Source organism: Mustela erminea, chromosome 6, assembly GCF_009829155.1.
Source record: "Mustela erminea isolate mMusErm1 chromosome 6, mMusErm1.Pri, whole genome shotgun sequence".
NCBI lineage: Eukaryota > Metazoa > Chordata > Mammalia > Carnivora > Mustelidae > Mustela > Mustela erminea.
Window position 1 is genome coordinate 107659297 of NC_045619.1, and position 19655 is coordinate 107678951.

Below are 19655 nucleotides of genomic sequence, written 5' to 3' on the forward strand. Positions count from 1 at the left end.
AAGCTGCAAGCTGGAGGGATCCGTGTACTCCTCTAGCAGGCTGCTGGTTTTGAGAGCCCTGCACCTTCACTGCTCTTTAAGAGGTAGAGGAAGAAGGCTGCGGGCCAGGGGGGCCGTTGGCAGTGTCTGGCAGGGCTGCAGTCTCCCAGAGGTGTGGGGTCCCGGGCCCCGCCAGCAGGCGGTCCTTCTCCTGTCTAGAACTTGACAAGTCTTTGGGCCACCCAGCCTCTGCCGGACACCTCTGGGGATGGAAATCCATTTGGGAGATATCTGCAATGGCGCAAGAAAGATTTGTCTTAGAGCAGCCTTCCTTTATCTTCTACGGGCTGCTCTTCATTTTGCCATCTGGAGGGGAGAAAATGTATTCTCTCTTCCTTGGGACATCCTTGTTGATACCAAAGACCGCAGCCCCGTGCTTCTTGGTCATCTCCCTTAGGCTGACCATCTGCTTCCCTGCACCCTCTCCCCCCACGCTGGCCACCTCATCCGAACTCTGCTATTTGCCTTTGACCCACAGTTCCCCAGCTCTGCCGGGCCCGGGGACAAGAGGCTATTGCTTCCTTGAGGGCAGCTCCTTTTCATCAGTGTAGCCTGAGATTACCAGTTGCCTTCCTCCTCCTCCTCCCTCCTCCCCCCTCCTCCCTTCTCTCCTCCTGGTCCTCTCCCTCTCCCTCCTCCTGGTCCTCTCCCTCTCCCTCCTCCCCCTCTCCCTCCTCCCCCTCTCCCTCCTCCCTGTTCTCTTCTCTCCCCACCCCCCCCTTCCTTCTCTTTGTCCACCCCCTCTCCCTCCTTGTCCTCCCCTTTTCCTCCCCCTCCTCCTGGTCCTCCTCTCCCCTCCCCCCTTCTTCCTTCCCTCCCTGCATCCTCCCACTCCTCTCCCTTCTTGCCCCCTCCCTCCTCCTCTTCCTCCTCCTTTCTCCTTCCACATCACATTGTTTACTTATGTTGAACTTTCAGACAACTGGAATTCCTCAGTCATTTTTCATACGTGCTGGTAAGCTTCGTTTCTCCCTTTCTGTCCACAGACAGTTCCTTCTCTTAGAAATTTCCTGAGAAATCCTTTTCATTGACACACTTTGCCACTTTTGGGGCTTCTTGGCCGGTTTTTCCCCCCTTCCCCTTTCCTGCTCTGTGATATTCTCATTTTCTTTCCCATTATGAATGCCATGTTTCAGTGATTGGAGGAGTTTGGGGCCTCATCTATTTGCTGAACTTGCTTGCCCGTGAACACTAAGGCCCACTCTGACTCTCTTGCTTTATCCCACGCAGGCACACTTGTTCCCTGTATCCTGACCCTGCCATTGAACACCCGTGGAAAGTGTCCCTGCGTTTCTTGCCCTCAGGCTCCTCTGGGTCTACCCTGCATCCTACACTGGGATATCTGAAAATTCCACCCCTGGGGAAAGTAGGAGCACTTTCCAAACAAAGGTCCTGTGAGGACCTTAGGTCCTGTGAGGACACTTAGGGACACTTTATTCCCAAGAGGAAACACTGACCAAGATGTCTTTTTGGCTATGATGTGATCTGGTAGAAAAGTTCCAAGTTACCAAAACAGAGAATATGTTCTAATGTCTTGCAAATGAACCAAATACACTCCCCTTAATGGAAGAAGAGATGTATGTGTGTGTTTTTAAGTTGCTGATACTAGCAGGGATGATGGTAGTGGTCATTACGTGCCTGGCACTGTGCTCTGTGTTGTATATACCTTTGTCGTGCAGTCCAGACAGCAACTCACGAAGAGTGGGTGTGCAGATCTCAAAGCCTTGGGGGGTCCTCAAGCCTGCCCTGATCACATGGCTGAGAGCGGAACCAGGGTGAGTCCCTCCCTGTGCAGGCAGGGACTCAGAACTAGGAAGTCATGGTTTCCCATGGGCAGCAGGGAGCACAGTGCTTGGGATCGTGGCTGTGCCACTGTTGCTGCCACTCCGGGCCTCAGTTTCCCCCTTGGTAAAGATGAGATTGGTTTAGATGTGCTTCAGACTGTTACCAGCTACACGTGTCTGCGATTTGACATCTCTGTCATTTCAGAGCCAGCTTCCTTTGGGAAACATTGTTGTCACAAGAAAAATTTGCCTTCTATCAAAATGTTTTCTATTCTCAGACAAAGTGAATGAACAGAGTTAGTGCCAAAGGTATGAAACCATTACCACAGGAAATGGAGGTAGAGGTGAGAGTAAGGGGCAGGGGGTGATGGGCTAACTTCTGAAACTGAATGGGGATGTAGTGCTTAGGGAGCCACGGGACTATCCATCGATTTTCTACACTGCAGTCCAAGCCTGCTGGAGATAATGATGTCAAGTTGGTAAGGGTCCTCCTTTTAGCCCTGAACTCAGAAACTTGTGCGACAGGTTAGCAGGGGTCCCCAGCACCACTTAGCTCACCCCTTCATTCTGTGTCTGTGGGGCTCCCAGCCCTTAGAAGAGAGAGACCTTGGAGGCCATATGGCCCAAGCTCCCAGAGAATTCAGATTAGGTGGGCCCCCAGCTGTGCCCTCCGTGGTACTTGTGTCTTCAAGAGCAGGCAGTGCTAGAGTAGGGCTTTCTTTTGAATATGGAACTAGTAAGAAGACTCTTTCAGCATCTCTTCTGATGGCTCATCTGCAGCCTGACTGAATGCAGTATAGTCAGGACAAGGAGTCCAGAGCCCTCCTGTTGCTTCAGAAACTCCTCTTGTCCATCTACCCCAAACACCTGTGATTTGCTAGCTCACTCTACAGTTAACCACCCTCTTAGCAGGAATTAATGAATCCAGGGTTCTTTGCTACTTCTCAGTTGATAAACCTGGCTAAAGGATAATCGAGATTTCCTAGCTTAGATGTAGGGAAATTCTGCATGGAGTCCCATTGGTAAGAGATGTTGAGTTTTTCACCCCCAAATCATTTATAGACAGTCCCCAGTGTTTGAACTGCTCCTTTATTCATTGTTAGGTTGGCGTTTTAAAAGTAGAAAATTGTAAATGCCATTTAGATTTCCAGGCTGGCCTGCTTAACCCACACCACAGCCGAAACACTCCCTATTACCATGAATCATAACAGAAAATAATATTTCTGCAAATCAGGAGTATAGAATTGCACTTATAGGCTCTTTGTCTTGAACCAAGTTTGGAAGGCTGTCAGCAGTCCCAGCCAGAACATAAACACATTTGCACTGAAGTGTAAAAGCAGGATGTCTGATGAATCTTGACTCTGATAAGAGGGAAGTGAGGAAGGAGCAAGAGGTTCCCGGAGATGGTGGTTCTCGGTCGGGGAAGCAGCGAGGAGAGCAGTGCTGTTGAGGTTCTTGTATGTGTAGCCCTTAGGGTCTCCTGTCAGCATTTCTTTCTGGGTCTTCTGTTCTAAATATGATGTGGACCAGCAGGTCCCGAGCCGATAGGAGCAAGGTGGGTTGCAGGCAGGGAAGACTCAAGGGCTTCTGTAGTTTTGAGCAGGACAGAAGCCATTGGCGGCTTACCTTCTGGTTCAGAATGGACGGGCCCGGCCCACCCAGCAGAACAGCTTCTGGTCCTCTCCAGGTCAGCAGTCCCATGCCCACCAGTACACAGAGAGGTGGCTTTCTGCCGGGCACTGGCTGGCCCGAAGCACCCCTTCCTCCAGGGGCACCATCATGTTCTTCTAAGATGGACGCTAAAGCTGTCACAACAAGGAGACTGCAGGCCGTAAGGTCCCTCAGTACAGCCCAGACCGGGCACACTATGCTCTTGGAAATTTAAATCCCTCCACTCTCTTGGCTGCTTTTCTCTACCAAGGCATGTAAATGGAGATTCCCAACTTAAGAATTTATTTGTTCTTCCCTGGGTGGATCCCCTCTCTCCGCCTCTCTCTCTCCCTTTCTTCCCTTCCAACTCCACTCTCCCCCTCCCTCCTTCCCTTCTGACCTCCCTTCTTCTCCCTGTCGTCCTCTTTCCTCCTCTCGCCCTTCCTTCTTCCCTTCTTTCCCGCTCCTGCTTCCCTGCATTGTGCATTTACTAAAGCTACTCACTGACCAATGGAAATGCCCAATTAAATCCTGAATGCTGTGTAACTTACATTCAAATTGTACCCCAGGAATTCTGACACAGACTGTGTTTCCCATTGATTTAAAAAATTAAGACTCAGTGATATAATGTAATTCATTATTATGTAATAAAGGCTTATTATGGATTGTAATTTTTCAGTGACTAACTCAATTTTACTTATTAGTGTTCATTTAAATCTTAGCTTATTATATGTTCAATACTACAAGTACTAGAACCATTTTTCTAAAATCAACCGTTTGGATTTTTTTCATCAATTTAGAGAAGACTTTCCTCCTGCCTCTTCCTCCAAAAACATTCAGATAACTGAAGTTTTCCTACATTTAAAGCAGTGATTGAATAGGACCAAACTGGAGGGTGATTAATTTTTAAACCAGAAGCACCAAACTGAACTGCATTTTTATTATTTTCAAAATCTGACACTCTGAGGACCCGTTAGTAGAACCCGGGCTTCCGTAAATCGCCACCCGAGTGATCAGCTCAGTGCAGAAACAAACCTGTATCTTGAAATGCAACTTGAAGATCGTTTCCAAACCATGCTGCAGTTTCATTAGGAATGTTCCCTGATTTACGTTTTCTGGCTTTAGTAAATTCAATTCAAATTTATTTCCTCCTAAATGAATTTTCACCACCGGAAGGCCCTTGTATGGAAATGATCTCCTGTCATTATGTGGTTTGCCTGCCCCAGAGGGTGGGATGGCCTTGACATTTGAGTGCTGGCCACGGCCTGGAGAGGACCCCGAGTTACCTTTCCAGGCTGCGCAGGCGAGCACCCACAGCTGAGGCAGGTGGGAAGGGCACCCTCAGGAAAGAAAGTGCTTGTGTTTGTGCCTTCATCCTTTAGGACAAAACACTCTGATACGGCAGTTCAGCCAAAAGCATCTTTGAAGGCAGCTGTGGAGCTGTCTGGCTGTCTCCCTGCCTCCTCTCCCTTCCCCCAAGGAAGTGGCTCCTGAGGAAGCCTCGAGGTATGCTGCTCTCCACCGAACCAAAGGCCTCCCCTCCGAGGCTACTGGACGTGTTCCTCAGGCACGAGGATGACTCCCCATTTCACGATTCCTTAGGACTCCAGATACTATAGGCCCTGTATGTGCCTGGAAGGTGCTCGTGGCGTCACTGAGTTCCTCCATTACTGAATTATGAAGACTTCAGGTTTAAGAAACAGAAATCGGGGCACCTGGGTGGCTCAGTGGGTTAAACCTCTGCCTTCAGCTCAGGTCATGATCCCGGGGTCCTGGGATTAAGCCCTGCATTGGGCTCTCTGCTCAGCAGGGAGCCTGCTTCCCTTCCTCTCTCTCTGCTTGCCTCTCTGCCTACTTGTGATCTCTCTCTGTTAAATAAATAAATAAAAATCTTTATTTAAAAAAAAAAAAGAAAAAAAGAAACAGAAATCAAACTGAACTTGGTAGAAAAGGTGAAATCCTACAGCGTCTTTGATAGAAAGTCTTCATTTTCTACTCCGCAGATCTCCCGAAGCACGAGGGTGGGGCTCTCTGTTGGGGGTGGGGGTCAGACAAGGGGTCCTGGAATGAAGGGGAAAGGACAGAGGACCTGCCGGCTCAGCCCTGCCGACCTGGCTGCTGGGGCTGGCATTCATTTTGACAAGGCCATCAGAAGGTGACGTGCAGAGAAGCACATTTATTTTATGTGATTCTTAGTTTTCACAATGAGGGACGAATTTTGAGGTACTCTTAAATGTTCTTAAGCATATATCATAAGCTACCACCTAAAACTCTTTTCTAAAATTTTCCCGAAGGAAGTATTTTAGCTCTTGTAAATTAAGTATTGGCTGCATAAAGGCATTTCTCCCGATACTTGCTGGGAGTTTGTCCCCTCTGACCTCTGCCAGGTGTCTCCAATTTGTTCCTTCACCACATCATGCCTGTCATCTCCTGAGGCATGGATCCTTCTGGTCCCTCCTGCTCCGTCATCTTCAGCGTGGCAGCTCCATCCGCAGAGAGCTCCCCTAACGTCATGACGGCCACAGCCATTTCAGACAGCCCAGGCCGAAGAAGCAATGTCCTGGGGACTGGAGGCCTCTCTCCCCTGGGTGTCTCTTAGGAGCGAGGAAGTTTTCCCAGAAGTGTACAGCAGACTCTGCCATGTCTCATTGGTCAATAGTTGGTCAAATGTCCCTTTAGCCAGGAGAGTGAGATTATGTTGACCTGTTGAGATGAATTAGGACTTCCCTCCATGATGGGAAGAGGGGGTCACAACCAAACAGAATCTGGGCCTTTCCAGCCAGGCAGAAGGAACAATGGCTTTTGGGGAGCCAGTGATGTCAGCTTCGTCCATCAGTCTTCCTGGACTCAGAGAGTACTGTCCACCCGTTTATTTAGTTGAAGAGTTCAGTGTTTTTGTTTGTAAGATTTATTCATTTATGAGAGAGAGAGAGAGCGGGAGCAAGGAGAGGGGCGGAGGGACAAGAAGACTCCCCGCTAAGCATGGAGCCCGGTGAGGATGCAGGCTCGAGCCCATAAGCCTGAGATCATGACCTGAGCAGAAATCAAGGAGGCGGCCGCTTAACCAGCGGAGCCACCCATAGTGCCCCAAGAGTTCAGCTTTTTACTGAACACATTTAGTCAAAAGGACCAAAGCCTATGTCATCACCAAACTCTTCCGATTCTTCTTCCTTTGTTTCTAGCTCCTTCTCCTCAGTTGGGGCAGCTGTGGAGGGGGGAGTGGGATCTCCTGCTGGTGTAGATCCCCCTAGCCTCTACCTTGCTGCTGAGGATCTTGATGTTGACATTGGCCTGGGCCCCCGCAGACAAGCCTGGCCAAAAATATTCGACACGTTAACCCACTGCTTTAGTGAGGACATTGATCTTATCTTCCGTGACTGTCACCTCATCGTTAGGCAGGATGAGGGCCGAGTAGATGGAGGCTTACTCCGAGAAGGAGGCCATGGTGTGGGCACGCTGCTGGTCTGTGGGTAGAGCGAGCACCTCACCCCCGTGTGGCCTTAGCTCCCTCAGAAAAACCGAGCGCCTTCGCAGCAACTGAGGAAAGGTGATACTAACCATTTATATTTTTTGAATCTCTTGTCATATGTAAAAATATGTGTTATTTTTCTCTTTTAAGTTACAATGATTACAGAAATGACTCATTGTTGACCTTGGGCCTCTGCTTCTCCTTGCCTGAGCTGGACAAGGTGGAGTCCCTGCTTTTGATCATTGGGTTGGCTGACAGGATTTTAGAGTCAGAAGGCCTTTAAGAACATGCAGCTCAAACTTTCCATTTTACAAATAGGGAAACTGAGGCTCCTGCTGGGAGGGACCTGCCCTGCGTCCCATAGCCAGTTTAGCTGAGCACGCCTGTGATGCCTTATGTCTCATTTCATGTCTTTTCTCTACTTTCATGGTGCTTGGACTCCTTGCCTTCCAGAGAATCAGTGCTATTGTGCACTTTCAAGCTTCTCTCCCTGTTAAAACTCGCCCAAGAACTAAAGACCTAGATAGCAGTCATTTATAGCCCAGCATGAATATTAGATATTTCATATTTTAAGTCATCTCTTGAATCATTTAAGACATTCCAAGCACTTATTAACAGCATGAGAATTATTTTGGGAGTAGGAGAATTTCAGTTCTCTCCTTGGTCCTTGGAAAGCACACCAGAGCCTTGCCAGCCTTCTTCATCTGGGAAGGCACAACGGTTTCGGCAGCCACGGCAGAGAAGAGGAAGGGATCTTGCTTCACGTGGGAAAACGTCCCATCTGACACCATCCTTACACCCTTCATTTGATCCAAACATGTTTTGTGAGTATAGGACGAGCTCTTTTGTCTTCTCTGTAAGCAGAGGGCGAGCTGAGGCTCCTGGATAATGGGCCACAGGCCCTGAGAATGCTCCAGGCCCCAGAGACGAAGGCATGTGTCCGACACAGTCCCCCGCTGCCCGCTATCCAGGTAGACTTCTCTTCTCCATAAGGAGATGCCTTGTATCTGGAAATCTAAGTGCCCCATCACAGAAGGCTAGAAAGCCTATTTGTACTACAAAAGTTTTGTTTTTTGTTTTTTCCACGCAGATAAAAATCATCAGAGGGTTCCTGAAGAGGAGTAGTTAGCGTTTTTACCCTGGAGTACCTACGGGTGTATTTAGAAAGTGACTTGACTTGCACACTGCATGCTGTTTAAAGCGAGACACACGTGCCTCTGGACCCTTCAGACCATCAGGTCAGGGAAGCAACATGCTACTACCAAGAAGGTGGCATAAGCAATAATGTCTACAATCCCATCCCTGAGCTGTCCTTCCCCAGGGCCCCTGCCTCGCCTTCTTCCCCTTCCAGGAGCTTCGTTCAGAGCAGGGTGCTCGGGCCAAGACCATTCTCCATGAGGGGCAGTCTCACCCACTGCAGGGTGTTTGGAACCCTTGGCTTTCACCCCCGCTTAAGTCCCTACGCAGGTACGGTGACAACTGGGAGAAGACCCACTCAGCACAGAACCGACTAGGATGTTAGAATTCTGGGGTCTGGCTTACTCTTATGTGCAAGCCTGTCCTTTCCTCTGTTTTTAGGGCAGTTTTCTGACTCTAGAGGAGGAGGACGCTTCTTTTTGGTCACTTGGCTGCTGACACGTTCCCGTGTCAGTCAGCAAACAAATGACATAAACATTAATTATCACCCCCCCCCTTCTCCCTGCACACCCATGGACCTTTCACTTGTGTGTTCTGGATGCATGTTCACACCAGAGAGTTTGCTAAACAGAGCCCGAGGGGGTTGTGCAGGGTACTGTGACCGGAAGACCTTCACAGCCGGTCTGCTTCTTACCACATCTCAGGGCGCAGAGCCCCAGGCTCTGTTCTCTGGTGCCCAGGCGGCATGTGACGTATGCACACCCACCACTTCAAAGGGGGATGCGGGGTCAGGGAGGCTTGGCAGTTTCTTGGACATCAAACAACGTTTGCAAAACAAATTTGATGAGTTATGAATGAATCAGAACCAGACGAGTTATATTTCTCTCCGAATGTATATTTAAAACTTTCTACACACATAGCAGAGGACATCCATCCCTTCCCAGAGGATGGGGATCTCAGCCATGTGTCCTGTAGGGTTTGCAAAGCCAGGGTCGTTTTCCACAACCTATCTGCATCCTCGTCCGTTCCCTTTCCTTGGCCGCTGACCGTGCTTCTGGGCCCCTGTAAAGGGCTGGGTGAAACCCGGTGACAAGCTCCCACACACTCAACTGGGAGACCTCTGTGTGTGGAAGTTCAAGGTGCCCTCCCACTGCCACCTGGAGAGGCTGGTTTCTCACAGGCCCAACCTGGAGACAGGCTGGTGGAGGTGGGGGTTTGGGATGTGACAGGTCGTGGTGGTTACAGGGAGGAGGCCGACAACCCGAGGCGCTCACTATTAATTTGGCTTTCTCTTTCTTATCCTTCTATTCAGGTCTCATTAACTGTCACTTCATCTGACAAGTCTTCCCTAAGCTCCTATTCTAAATCCTCTTTCTGTTATAACCTTTTATCTTGCCCTGTCTTGCCCTTTTCTCTTGCTCTTGTCTCTTAGAGAACTTAAAACAATTTGCAATTATGTATTTATTTGTATGATTGTCTGTCACCCTGGTAGCTGGGTGAGCTGGAGGACCTTATCTTCTCTCCGCCGCAGTATCCCTCGTACTTAGCCCAAGGTCTACAGGTAAGAAATAGTTTTGGGATGAATAAATAGTGACAGTCCACTCCTCTTGGGATGGTGATTTTGAACAAGGTGGTAGGCAGAGGGCTTGGTGTACATGGCCTGTGTTGGGGATTAACCTTGACTTGGGGGTGCTCAGGGAGGCAAGAGGGCAAGCTGGGCACACCTGGGACTGCTCCGTGTAAAGCAAGCAGCCCCCTTGAGAACCAGTGCCTCCATAGGAACACCATGTGCGGTAGAATCCAGGCCTTGGGATGAGAGCCAGAGGGAAGAAGGCCAGTTGACAACTTAAACGATGTAGTTGAGTGATTTCAGAAGCACAGGGTAGTATTTTCAAAAATAAAATGCGACACTGGGGGTTGGGAGAATGGCTGCTCCTGGGGGTTGAGCATGCTTCTGATCTGGGAGCAGGTGCTATGGATGGAGCAAAGGGCTCAGGCTTAGCCCTTAAGCCCGCCTGGGATTCTAGATTCCACCACAGACCAGTCGTGGGGCTCTTAGCCACGTTGTTTATGCAGTCTGTATTTTCACCTGTAAAATGCGGCTGGTGGTAGCTCCCTCTCTGGGATGTCATGAATATTCAGTGAGCTGACACGTGTCCAGTGATTGTTGGTTCTTAGTTGTTTTTCTCTTTTTGAGTAGCCAACATGGCCCATTTAAGATTTCTCCTGCTCTCCAACCCGGTCTCCTCTTATTTCTGTAGTCAATGACCAGATACACTACCTCTCCGTCCTTAGGTACCTGTTGTGCCCTGGGCATGTGCCCATCATTGTGCTAGGGGTGGTAAGGGTTCGGAAGAAACAGGTGTCTCCTATAGAATGTCTCTCCCGTTAACATATTCCTGTGGGAATGTAGCTTTGTTTCTAATACCCCTGTTTCATATTTTATACATGGCTCTGAATACTGTGATTTTCAGTTGATGTTTATATAGGAAAAGTGTATATTGACATCCCTTAAACTCAATATAACATTTTAAAGAAGAGTCTCAAGTTATCTTTCAAATACAATTGGTGGAACATGGGAAGCATTTGTAGGTGTTTTGTTGAACCACTGATTGCCAATAAAGGGAATGGGCTTTGGGGCTGTTTTGGGTGCTAAGAGGGGCATCTGACTATATCAAAGGAACATTCATCCATGCCCCATGGGAGGAGTCTTGGCCGCATGTGTTGGAGATATTCAAAGCCAGTGAAGATATTTAAAGCCAGAATAGCGAGGTAGACCAGACTGCTTTTCCAGCCCCTAACACCCCCCCTCCCCCAACACGGTCTTCCTTTCCCTTTCCCTGACCGCCAACCTTCGTAGAAGGAGGTCATTCATTTGGGCCCTTTTAAGGCTCTGGGAGAAACCAGGTGACAGACTTCTGCATGTTCAACTGAGAGATCGGGAAGTGCTATTTTAAACACTTTCCATCCTAATGTGATCGTTCATATGATAGTTATGTGCTGTATGTATTTTGCTTACATTTTAGGAAATACATTATAATATATTTTGGTTTGGGGTTGATGTAATACGACACATTATAATTTTTCCTATTTAAAATAATGGGAAATAGGTTACTATTTCCCACAGAACATCTGACTTTCAGAAACGGATTACCAGAATGTGCCTTTTCCCATGTGGTCCTTATCTTCAAAGAATGTATAGTCTAGTTGGGGTGATAAGACAAACAACAAGAATGGAACTTTCTCATAAGGAACGTAATATAAGATGGTATACAGTTAAATTAGGTGTTGGGAGTGTGCAGTCTGGTCTGTTGATTCTGTAGGGATTAGAAAAAACAGAATCCCTTGGGTTGGGGGAGAATCTGGAGAGGCTTCATGGGGGGGAACTAGACCTGTGGGAGCTTTGAGACTGGCAGGGCTTGGTTAGGATAGGAATCAACTTATAGGGCATGGCTGTTGGAATGTCAAGGCGTTAGAAGTTTCTTCCAATGAATATTCCTCAGATACCTATAATGCACCAGGTACTGTGTTAAGTATAAAGTGGTAAGCCAAGAAATATAAAACATTGTGTGATGCCAGCCTCTAATCTCTTTATGGAGGTGAATGAGAAGACATGTACATTGAACACACACACACACACACACACACACACACAGCATAATGCAAATGCAACAGTTACAACATGCTGAAAGGGAGGAACAGCTGGATAGAGCACTGTTCACAAGAGGGGAGGTGACGTGTGCCAGAGGGGTCAGCACGGCTTTGCCCAGGATAGCTGTGATGGTGGAGATGGTCTGAAGGCCAGAGCATGACTAGGGCTGCACACGTTACTAATGGCTGGTTCAACAGCACTCATCAGAATGCATACCATGGCTAGGAGAGCTGCTGCAGGGTTCTGGAGCCTTCTGCCCTGCCTGGCATTAACCCTCTGTTTAGTGGATTTAAGGGAGGATCTGGGGGGCCTGAGGAAGGGGGCCTAGGTGGTGCAGGGCATTTGGGAAACTCAGGGAAATGGCCATTTACCAACCAATATGGAGTGTCTGATATGTCATAATTAGTTGGTACTTACTGTACCTAGTAGTGAAAGATCAGCCCAAATTGGAGCCCGTGGGGTGAGTCAGCCAATGAAGTCAGGTTATCTCCCTCTCCTCACCCCACCCCAGAAAAAAAACCATGTTTCTCCCATAACAAATAGCTTGGTTTGGGGAGTTTTTGTTGTTGCTGGTTTTTTGTTTTGTTTTGTTTTTGTATTTGTATTTTTTTGAGGTTGTTTTAGCTGGCTTAACCTGAAGGTCTTAGAGCCTGATTACCAGTCTCTCTCCCCCTACCCCCCACACATAGAAATACTGGAGAAACGTGATTCCTTTTCCATCTACTCTGAGCATTTGAGTTACTCTAATCCAAGTGCCCCCACCACCTGAGGCCCCTGCCTCAGACCCCTGGACCTCCCCTTCATCCAGTAAATAGAAGATCTATGTCTAGCAGGGCAGAGGGCTTCAGAGCCCTGGGCCAGCTCTCCTGGCTTGTGGTATCCATTCTGACAAGTGAGTGATTTTTAAATATTGCTCCCTGGTCCTTAGGCCTTTCAGTGAGAAGCAACCAATCACACTCTACCCCACTGAAGTCTTGGTTTGGTGTGTATTATTGTTAGAATTGTTTTCCTAAACGCAGTAATCAAATACATTTAAAAATTTTGTAAGCACCAATTCTATCTATCAGTATGGTAAAAACAAAACAAAACAAAATGAAAAACAAAGACAAAAACAAAAACAACCTAAATATCAATAATTCTCATGAACCAACAAACAAACAGTCGGAAATGGTCCGTCGATGGTTGTAATCATAAGAAATTCACTGGAAGGAGTCATCACGTGCCTGAAATTTGATGGTTCTGGGAAGACAAATGGTGTTCCATCTGTGTGCCTACTTGTATCCGAGAGAAAGAGAGAAAGAGACAGGGAGACAGAAAGAGAGAAGGAGACAGAGAGAAGGGTGTCTGTGCCACTCTGTATCTTGGGCATTGTTTCATAAGATTCTTAACTGGCTTGTACCACCATACAACACAGTGTTCTATTAGCAGTTGTTTGGCCAAGAATAAAGAATTGCTAATTATATTTCAGAAATACAGTTTAAGGGAGCTGAAGTTTAAAATAACTGTCTTGAGCTTCAGAAAACTCATCTCTGGAAACCATCACGGAAGGATATTTCTACTTTCCAAGGGGGTCTGCTGGGGCAAAAACAGGTCAGATTTTTCTACATTTCAGTCGGTGGCCTCCTGAAAGGTTACTCATCCATTTCTTTAAAACACTAATTGCCTTGCTTTCTCAAGAGCCAAGACCCATCCAGTCCTCTAACCACATTCTCATCTAACATCAGAAGGTTTAAAATCCAGTTATTTTAAGTGATGCGTACTCTTAAAAATATGTGTCTGGTTATGTTGTGTATAAGCAGCTCATATCAGAGATGCAGCAAGTCAAGCTATATAAAATTTAGTAACACATGCCAGAGAGGAGACAGAGAGAGAAGAGAGAGCCGGGAGAGAGAGAGAGACTGACTGATACCCTTATCCTTTCCTCTAGGAGAGGCTTGCATTTCACTTTTAACCCGTTTCTAAAAATGGCAAATGCAAAGTAAGAAAACAAGTTTATCTGTTGCAGGAAGGAAGGAAGGGCAGGGAGAGGAATCCGATCTTCAGCTTGGTGTGATTTTATTTTTATCAGACCGTTCTTGCAACAGAACATCTGGGGGGAGTGGCTAGTGCAGTTGGGGTCTTACCCATGTTTCCACAGTTTCATTTGGGTCATTCTCAGAGATCCATTTCCCCAGGGCCATGCTGGAAACTACAAACTCTTTGTGGGAGAGGGAAGTAGGGATATATGAAAGCGTGTCCCAAGTGAGATGTTGGCGATATTGCTAATAACAGCAGCGTTCGGGTTTATGCTGTCCTTCTCTGAGAGCATGCAGGTGGCTCGCCTTGCTTTCCTTTCGTATGAGGAAGGCCGGGCTGCCTCGATTCGGAAGTCTAGGGAGATGAGGAGGAGCAAGGCATTCAAGTTTAGGGCTGGATCCCAACACAGTCCTCATGGGGCTGGCGATGACATTTGGTCCTGGTGCCTGTGATCTCAAAGGCAGTGATGGGCAGAGGTGATCAACTGTAGACTGGTGGGATCTCAGAGAACTGGGCCAAGTTTCTCTGTTTAGCAGCATCCCAGTAATTCAAGTGTATTAGGGGGAAACGCATTAGGTTGGCTTTTTCGTTCACTGGTTCAACCATTCAATGTCTGTTTCTTGGTCACTTGTGAAGTGTCCAGCACCGTGCTCCGGCCTCTACTTGGGACACATTGGAGTCGGCTGCCTTGTCATCTCCATCAGTTCAATAGCCCCTTCCCATTGGAAGCTGCAGCTGTAACTGGTTATTTTGTGCCGTATGGAAGGAAGAAGGTATGTGGATGGGTAACAAGCACCGGCTGGGATCTTACGTGTCAGCGTGGTTGTGTAGTGATGGTGAGAACCATCTCTTGGGTACCTTTTAGCAGAAGGGAACATGAAGCTTTCAAAAAGCCTCTATTTTCCAGTCAGTGTTAGGCCTGACTTTCCACTTGTTTTGCGGTCAAGTGAAGGACCTGCTGAAAACCCAGGGGTCCAGGTGCACGTCGGCACGCAGGTGCCCTCAGCTTCGGCACCAGGAGCAGTCTATCAGGCAGATCTTGCTGATTTAGCAGCCCTCCCCAGGCCATCAAGCCAGGGCCACTTATAGTTTGGGATTCTGCAGCTCCCAGAATGCTACCCCACTTTCTTATACTTGTAGAAACTGCGCTCCAGTAGCATTTTTGGACTGGTCTGCACTGTGCCTGGCCACAAGAATGTCAGGCCCTGTGGGTATATGGTCCCCCTACTAGAAGCCTGGGTGTCTGACTTTGGAACAGAAGGAATGTGACCGTGAACTTCAACATCTCTAGAGACAATGCTAAAAGCAGACTTGATGGCTACTGTGGCTGTAGTTTCGTAAGAATATGAAGCTCTCTGGAGTTTTGTTGAAATACAGCCATCACGAGCATCACTGTTACTTACCTGCTGATTCTCATTCTTTCAAGAGCATAAGTTAATTAATACAGGTTTGGCCTTGCTCAGAGGTTGGGATGGGGAGTGGGATGATCAATGGGACTCGCTCTCAAATCCCCAGTTGTTCTGCTCCTTCTTTTACTTGTCATTCTTTCTGCTACCTTTATGTTATTGGCACAAGCTTGGGGGACCAGAGGCAGGAACTGGCATTTGGATTAATGGCTAGATAATCCAGAACAGTCGAAGAACCAAGAAGTAATGTTTATGTTCTGTTCTGGGTCATATATTTTTATGGGGTGATGGTGAAAGAAATAACGACTTTAGCTTAAGTACATACTTCTTGCACTGATATTAAAGTTAGTTACTGTCTGCATTCGCTGAGTGCATGTCCACCATGGTGAAGGGAGAGAACTCAAGGGTGAGTTTGGGGGAAGGAAAGAAACCACAGATTTAGGTGTTGCTGTTCGCCTCACTTGAAGTAGAGATTTGAATTAGCACATACTACCTGAATTAAACAAATTATACTTACAGAATACTGGATTTTAATTTATTGGATCTGCTTAAAGCATGAGAAACTTGTATATGTGATAAAACTTTTTTTTTTTTTTTTTTTTTTTAAGACTAGAGACCTGGATAGAGAGTAGGATTTGGTTCTTAGAAGGCAGAGCTTAGAATTTTATAGAAAGAGAGGTGTTTTATCTAGGTCATGTATTATTACTGTTAATATCTTTGCCGTTTACTCGGAATGCTGTCCCTGCCGTGTTTGAGGCCGTGCTCCTTCCGTGCTCCCTCTTTTTCCCCCCACTGTGTGTGTGTTGTGTGCAGACTGTGTGTCTGGGATGGCAGCAGACGCTAAGGTTATGAGAGCGAACAGTTTGGTGTGATTTCTGCCTTTGTGGAGCTTAGGGTCTGATGGGAGAGACGAACAAAGGAAAACTGTAACCGCCAGACACTTGAATTTTCTCCTCTGCTCCCAGAGCCAGACCAGAAGACCCTGAAAATAATTCCACTACCTGTCCCTTGGAGCAGTTTAGAAATTGCTCCATGATTTTTATCCTTATGCTATCTTCCCTTTTGGAATTAGTGTGATGATGGCTCTTTCAGTGGTGGGATGACAGTTAGAAAGGAAACCATGACCCACTCATGCTGCCCACCCCGGGCTCCTGACTTCCACAGAACCCTCTAGGGCTGAGGCTTACTGATTTATGTTCCAAGATAGAAATGGTCAGTTAGGACAGGGCACCGGCCACTTCCCATTCATTCCAAGACAGGGAGTCGGGCGCGTGTGTGACGGCCCAGAGAGGGCCCAGCTTCGGTTTGGAGTCCGGGCTGACCTCCAGAGGAGGGGAAAATGCCCCTTGGCTTTTGTGCTGAGGCTTTCTCCAGTGCTGCTTATTAGCCGGCCTCCGGGTGTAAGTCCTCACCTGTCTACTGGTGCCCTCTGCGCGCTCGGCTAGGGAGGGGCGCTCCTGGGCCCCTGGCATGGAGGTGGGGCGCCGCCTCCTGTGGGCTGCCAGGCGGGGAGCAGTGGGGGCCGGCTGGGGAGAGGGTCGGGCCGAGGCGGAGGCGAGATTATTGCCTGTTACACATGGACATCTAGACGGGGGAAGAAACATAACGGCTTTATTTTTAGGCTTTGCTAATTCTCACTCTTCTCCTAGTTCGCTGCTACCTGGCAACAGCTCATTGTCATGGCAACGCCAATGTTAATGAGTGAAGCTCTCTGTGTGTCTGTTTTACCCTGTGTTCGGTGACAGACACTCGGCGTGGAGCTATCTTTCTGGCCATCAGAGGCCGATTGCCAGCCTCCCTTCTCTGCAGAAGGCCTCCCAGGCCCTGTCCGTGAAGGAGAGGAAGGGAGGCAGCTGATGAGGGATTTATGGTGTTGCTTACACATTCCTAACGTAGTCTCTATTTACAGATGGGCTTGCTGGCTTTGCACGCAGCCCCTCCTCTCATCAGCCTCCCTCCCTGTACATTTTTCAGTGGCAGCCATAGGCTTTTGAACCATAACCAGTTTTCTCAGGTTCTAGGCACCTTGGGATTTGGACAGGTTTTTCTGGCACCTTCTCAGCAGTTGGTCAGCAAGGCTCTGAATCCCAGGTCCTGAAGGGAGGGAAGATTGTTGCTAGTCTCGAGGGAACCAGGGCCTTACAATCCACAAGGGATCCCCTGCAGCCCTGGCTTTCAGGCTGAGAAGGAGTGATGCCACCTTACCTCTTCTCTCAGTTTCCCTGACATCTGTTGATAGAGGTCGTCATCTGTGGCCTTAAGGTCATATGTGAAAAAGAGCAGCAGAGTCAGCAGCCTCTTTGTGCCTCAGTGTTTCCATCTCTAGGCCACCCTCCATGTCAGCCTACTGAACAGGGATGCGTGTGAAGTGTTCAGGTCCCCCCCACCTGGTTCTGTCATGCGGGTGGCTGCCTGCACCTCTCTGTGCCTCAGCTCCCTCACTTATGAATTCAGGATAAGCATCAGGTAAATATGGGCCAGGTGGCTTAAAGCAGTGTCTGGCATAAAACAATGGTTCAATAAATATTAGTTATTACTCTGGCCATTATTTAATCTTCACACTAACCTTGTGAAATAAGTACCGTTCATATTCTCAAATTGCAAAGAGGGAAACTGAGGCAGGAGAGGTGGAACTGGACATCGCTGGAAGCGACAGACTTCAGTGGGGAGCCTCGGCCCAGTGAGCTTGGCGGCACCTACCCTCCAGGACTCTCAGGGCCACCGTCCTCGCAGCTGTGGAGAGCTGCCTCCTCTCCTGCGGGTGACTTTGGGGCCTCATGGGTGTGCACGAGCACTTTGCGCTCCTTGGATAAAAGGTGCTGTGTGAACCAGAGTGTTGGAATCATGATGAAGCGTCCCCTCCAGGGAGATGGCTTGCGGCCGGTACAGCTCGTCTTGAGGTTGGCCCGGCACAGCTCTATCATGAGCGATGGAATCCACACTCTTCACAGCCACCTCTCCACGGCCCTGGACTGTTTTCAGGGTCCTCAGCGATGGCATCTCCACTGGGCCACGAAGCGTGCCCCCCCCCTTTACTCCCCCTGGCTCGCCCAGAACTTTCAGCGCCTTGTAACACCTCCACCTTTTTTCCCCCTCAGAGTTCTTCTAAGTAAATTATTCCATGTGGTTTTTTAAAAAGTAGTAGCAGAATCACATTGCACAAAATAAAAAATACACAGACAAGCATACTGTGAAAAGTCTCTCTCCTTCCTCGCTCCTCGCCTCCAGGGCCTATCCCTGCGAGGAGACCTACGCGTCAGAGAACATGGAGCTGTGTACTGACTTCTTCAGCCCTGATGCGAGCACTCACACATTCTGTCCTGCATTGTTTTTCCCCCAGTTTGACTAGCCTCGGGAAGTCGCTCCGTTATCAGTACACAGTCAACGAGAAGTGACCTCAATCACTTCCAACAGCCAACTGACAAGTTTTATTGGATTTTTATTCTAGGTAAATAAACTCGTGAATAACTGTGGTAGAAGCTTAAGAAAGCAGCAAGTTAATAGTAACAGTTTTCTGTTACTGAGTATCACCAGGATGATAATACCAGGATTCTCTTGAATCCCTCAGCCATTTTTTTCTCTTCACCTGTTACGAAGCTGAAATCCAAAGTCACCGAGCTAAAAATGAACCTGAGTCCATCTGTGTCCACATCCCTATACCCTTTTGGTTACACTGTGCTCCTTCTCTTATGTAAACACGCTCAGAAGTGGGTCTCAGCCACAGGCCTGGGCTGCAGGAGCTCGCTCCCTGCCAGTGACTGGTACCCCTTCCTGTGGTGATGACATTGCTGAGCAGTCCCCCTGTCCGGCCTGCATTCCCTGCTCCTGCAGGCCTGGCTTTATCCATGGCCAGACGCTTCTGCTTAGCAAACAGCTTTTATTGATGTGTGAGGTTCGTTTAAACTCCATCTCTGCTTGTCTCTGCTTCTGTCTCTTTTCCCATAAAATGTGCAGTTATCCAGCCCCCACCTAAAACAGGTACTGAAGAGGTGATACAGTCATGTTCAGGGTCTGCCCTCCCGCCTCCTTCTTATGTCGCAGAGGGAGTCCTCTGGGTCTGAGCACCCAGCCAGTGGGAAGTCACGAGTCAAGGGGCACGGAAACCTGGAGACGATGTGGGAGCACTTCCCTGCTAATGCTTAGTACACACTCCACCAGAATTTGCTGCATAAGATAGGCAAATGCTTATTTTGGGTTTCCCAGTCAGAGAGAGGTCAGAGACTTCCCGGTCTGAGCTCCCCAGCTTCGGCTTCAGTCTGCTTTTTGTAGGTCTTCATTCTCCTTACCCCTCACACTTCCCCTCTGTTCCCTTCCATGAGCTCGCACACCTCTTAGGATAGATTCCAATCAGCTCTCTCGGTGCCAAGGACTTTGGGGGGCCAGCATGCCTGAGAGGGCAGAGAAGAGTTCAGTGGTCGGCTTGCTCTTCCCAGATCCCAGCCACACCCAGGAAGGTCCCACCCCCTAGGCAGAGCGGCCTCTCCCTTCCCGCGAGGCCGGGC

The 19655-nt window shown here is 48.4% G+C and overlaps 1 protein-coding gene and 1 pseudogene across 38 annotated transcripts in view; one reads left to right on the top strand and one right to left on the bottom strand.

Annotated features, from left to right (window-relative positions):
• CACNA1C (calcium voltage-gated channel subunit alpha1 C) overlaps positions 1-19655 on the top strand; it is a 732665-nt gene that overhangs the window by 239125 nt on the left and 473885 nt on the right. The gene's annotated exons all lie outside the window — the stretch shown is intronic.
• On the bottom strand, positions 6590-6917 carry LOC116594498 (annotated as a pseudogene).